General features: G+C 40.3%; 1 long non-coding RNA gene across 1 annotated transcript; it reads right to left on the bottom strand.

Annotated features, from left to right (window-relative positions):
* Nucleotides 1–2147: 2147 nt before the first annotated feature.
* LOC140575102 (uncharacterized) lies at nucleotides 2148–4254 on the bottom strand. Its single transcript, XR_011980787.1, has 3 exons — nucleotides 4151–4254; nucleotides 3250–3302; nucleotides 2148–2174 (listed from the first exon to the last, which is right to left on the bottom strand). It is a non-coding gene; the product is annotated as an uncharacterized lncRNA (long non-coding RNA).
* Between the last annotated feature and the right edge of the window lie 297 nt (nucleotides 4255–4551).

Genomic DNA, 4551 nt, shown 5'->3' on the forward strand with positions numbered 1-4551 from the left:
ATAAGCAGATAAAAAGAGCAGATAAAAATGAACCTATTGGCACAATGTCAGTCTCAGGTGTGGGTTAGAAAAATGTTCTGTGGAATAGTTGTGCTCCTTTTAGGGTGAGTTGGGGATGAAAGGTGAGGCGGGGATCATCCAACAGCCTGACCTCACTTCTCACGTTCTTGTCGCTGAATGCGGTCAAATCCTCATAGCAGTGCTCCAAAATCTAGTAGAAAGCCTTCTTCCCTGGACAAGTAGAGACAGTTACTATAAGAAATGTATTCGCGTGGAAGTTGTGTGTGTGAAATTCATCTGTCGCCACAAATCTCATTGAAATGCATGAAATTTTGCATGCAAAACATTTACCAAGAAAAAACAATGTGAACGTGGCTCAACAGTAGTAAATGGAGCAACATTTTTTCAGCTGAAAGGGAGCTAAAGTGAGATGAAGCAAAGAGCAAGAGAGAGAGACATTTATAATTAAGAGTCACTTAAATATACATAAGGCAAAAGAACAGCAGAGAGTAAAAGAAAGAAATGTGCTAAATTTGCCCGATTCAAACAATTTCCACATAAATAAAATCAGCATCATCACAGTGAACAGAGGCTGCAGTGTTGCTGTCATATAGCTGATTAACGTGGAAATAATGGTGAACACATTTCAATCAGGTGAACACAGAGCTGCACTGTTTACAGAGAGGCTGCAGGAAAGAAGGAGGAGGAAAAACCAAAGCAGTGAATTAAGAGACAGAGAGAGAGAGAGAGAGAGAGAGAGAGAGAGAGAGGAGGGGGGAGGGTTGAACAGCATCTTCAAAATGGAAATGGACAGCTGGTCATCCTGCTGCCTGATGACCTTTAAGGTCAATGTCATTGACCGGAGCAAGGATATGCACACACACTACTGACCAATGCCACACTGACCGTATGACCAGATGCAGGGTCAAGCTCAAATCTGTGAGCAGAAAGACGGAAAGCCATCTTATAGACTATATGGACAAATGTTTGTGGACACCCCTTGGAATAAGGCATTCAGCTACTTTAAGTTTCACCCATTGTTGACACAGATGTGCAAATGCACACACACAGCTTGTGTATACTCTGTAGAGAAGTATTGCCAATAGAATAGGAGCAAATAAACATGTACCTATTGGCAGCATGTCCAATGCCAGGTGTAGATAAAGGGGTATAAAGCCCCCCAGCATCTCTGGAATGATGGATGGTGCACCATCCAATACTTTTGGAAAAAGCTGGGGCATTTCGGGATGAGGTGGGGTAGTGATCATCCAACATTTGGTCCTTACTCATGCTCTTGTTGCTAAATTCAATCAAATCCTCACAGCAATGTTCCAAAATCTACAGTAGAGGCAGTTACTTCAACAAAGGCACGTTTTTAATACCCTTGATTTTGGACAAAACAATGAATGAGCAGATGTCCCAATACTTTTGTCCATGTAGTGTGTAGATAGTGTGTATATCCTTAGCACACACACAAGCTGAATTGTAATTAACACCGGCTAAAATTACATTCTAAATCAATCAGTGCAAACCTGTGTAGGTGTGTGTCAGTGTGTGTGTGATTGTGTGTGTGTGTGTGTGTGTGTGTGTGTGTGTGTGTGACTTGGATGTGTTTGCTGCTGGCCTTGGGGGTGTTTATGTGTGTGCTATTGCTCTGTTATGATGCTGCTGAGAGAAGCAGAGGTTTAATCAGAGTAAGTGGGAAAAAATGGCTGAGAGAGAGAGAGAGAGAGAAAGAAAGGGTGGGGGGTACAGAGAAGGGGGGGGGCAGGAAGACACGTGTGTGAGAGAGAGAGAGAGCGCGAGAGCGCTGAGGGCTCTGAGCTGTAGAAACATGTCCACCTTTGCAGCTTTTAAATACAACAGCACCTGCTGAACTCAGCCAGGAAACACGCACAGACACACACACACACAGCTTGTGCTTACAGGGATGACCTAATGCTTTAAGACCAACAAAGACAAACAACACACACAATCGTAGTTTGTACACACACACACACACTCACACACTCCAGCAGCGCTGTACAGAGATTATTTATCGTTGCTGGGCGGCATAATCCTCAATGCTGTTTTAACTAACCAGAGTGATCGCCGTGGTGATGGGCCACTGATTGATTGATTAACTAATCTGGAAATAGTGGTGTCCGTGCCGTCGATCAATACGATTCTTCCCCCTGTGCTAAACAACAGAAATCAATTAAGGTGTGCAGTGGATTGTGGGATATGCAGGATGTAACAAGAGGAACTGAAAATGTGATGCTGTAGCACGGACCAGAATAATTGTGACACAGTTCTGTAAGTTACAGAGCTAAAGGTCTGAAATGCAAGAAGTCTGTGTTTGACTCTGTCAATTGGTATTATAAACTGAAGTACAGACCACACCTGGTCACAAGGCCGAGCCACATAAAAAATGCAAGTGTAAACACACCCTATATGCTTTTAAACCAGATACAAATCTGATCACTCAAACCACTTCAGGAGTTGATCTGAGATGCATTTGAGCCACATGTTATAGCAGTGTAAACACATCCAGCTCTCCAAAATGCATTCAACAACCAAAACTCTTCCCAGTAAAACCGAAACACCAGTAATAATTGCTGGGGAATGAGAGAATTTGCATATTCCGTCCCACATACCCAGTGTACATGCATGTGGTTCAAATCTTAACAGTATCTAATACTAATACTAGTTACATGACGTGACCAGGTGTAAACTAGGTCTAAGATGGCAATCACTAGATACTTGACCTAACTGCTTGTTCCACTTACTTCAAATTTAGTTCAACTCCACTGAATCAGCTTAATTCAGTTCAGTGTAGTTGAGTTCAGTTTTGTTCATGTCAATTCAGTTCAGTTTAGGTCAGTTTCAAATTTTTTTTGAATTTTTTTTTGTTTAGATTTCAGTTGAATTTATTATTATTATTTAGTATTATTTAGTGTCAAAGGTGACAGAGTCAGAAGAAACTCTGTAAACGCATGAAGTAGAACCTCTGAGAGGAACCAAGACTTAAAAGAGAAACTCTTTAGGAACATTAGGAAAATCCACAGAGATAAATCAAGTCTCAAAATAAGAAAAAATCTCTAAGAGCATGATGGAAACAAAAAAAGAAATTAAGACTCAAATAGAGACCGAAGAGACCTTTTTGTTAAAAAAGTAATGACAGAACCTATGGGCTAATTGATTGTTTTTTGCTCAAAATCTATTTGGGCAAGAAAACACATAAACAGGAATCAGTCACACATCATTCACGTTTTATCATTTCTGTGCAGTTACAGAGTGCAGGTACAGATTCAAACTGCTCTCTGTCACTTGGGGAAAAACACAGTGCATCCAACAAAAATAAAACGCCTTATACATCTCTCATATGGCAATAAAAACATGGTAACTCACATAAAACACCAATTTTACAGACCTATCTGCTTTACCATACCACTTCTAGTGGCAAATCTACACCAGTAAACAATTTTCAACAACTAGATGTATATTTCTCTAGTGTATAAACACTAGAAGCATGTAGTAAGAGGCTTTTACTTTTACTTTAAAATATACACAGTATATGCTCTGGCTATGAATGTGTGTCTAATGCCTTAGCTAGCATTTACTAGTCTAGTTTGTGGTTGCCATCTACACCAGGGATAATGTCTCTGAGATAATGTTTGCTATTTAAAATGAATACTTAGTCTAATTGGCCTACTTTTAGACGTTGGCCTATTTGCTGAGCACATGGTCAGTCAGCAGGTGCCGTTGTAGGCCTTTTACCACTTAGATTGAGGTGTAACCTTTCCAACATTTTAAGAGGCAAAAAACATTAGTTTAAAAAATGAATTAGCATCATGTTTTGTTGGGTGATAACTGCACTTCTGCACTGGACTCTTCCTATGGTATGGTCAGTGCACGGACCCAATAAATCAAAAACACGGACAGAAATGTGAACAAAGGAAAAGAAAATGGAGCTCCGCATGTCTGTGACAGTGTGTGTGTGTGTGTGTGTGTGTCGCACAGAGACCTTAGAAATTATTGCTATTGATTTCCTTCCTTCGAGCCGTGGAAGCCTTACCAGATGGGGCATTTGGCTGGACGAGGACGAGAAACGTACGAGCCTGTTCTTTCTTTCTTTTCTGCTGAGTTAAAATGAAGCCAAAAAACTGACCAGTTCTGCTGTTGATGCTCCAGCTCATATACAGATTATCATATCGCTGCTGTCCAATGAGAAGCATGTCTCTTCTTTATTTTTGTCCATTTTCAGTCTTCTCCATCATTTGAACCATGTAGATGCTCTGTACACTGTGTAAATAATTTTGGATGAATTGACCAATAGAAATGCTCCAAATTACTTGGACTAAGTTAATAAACTTATTAAGTTCATAAACTTACAACTTTCATTGGACAGCGATAATATAAACGATTAGTATTGTTTAATGGGGAATCGCTGTATCACTGACATCTACAAGGACATCTTACTCACCAACACTGGAGCTATAAGGCTACTGTAGCTACCTAGTAATGCAAGCTTGCAACGCATGCATGTTGATATGGAAGATTGGACAGATG

Source organism: Salminus brasiliensis, chromosome 13, assembly GCF_030463535.1.
Source record: "Salminus brasiliensis chromosome 13, fSalBra1.hap2, whole genome shotgun sequence".
NCBI classification, from domain to species: domain Eukaryota; kingdom Metazoa; phylum Chordata; class Actinopteri; order Characiformes; family Bryconidae; genus Salminus; species Salminus brasiliensis.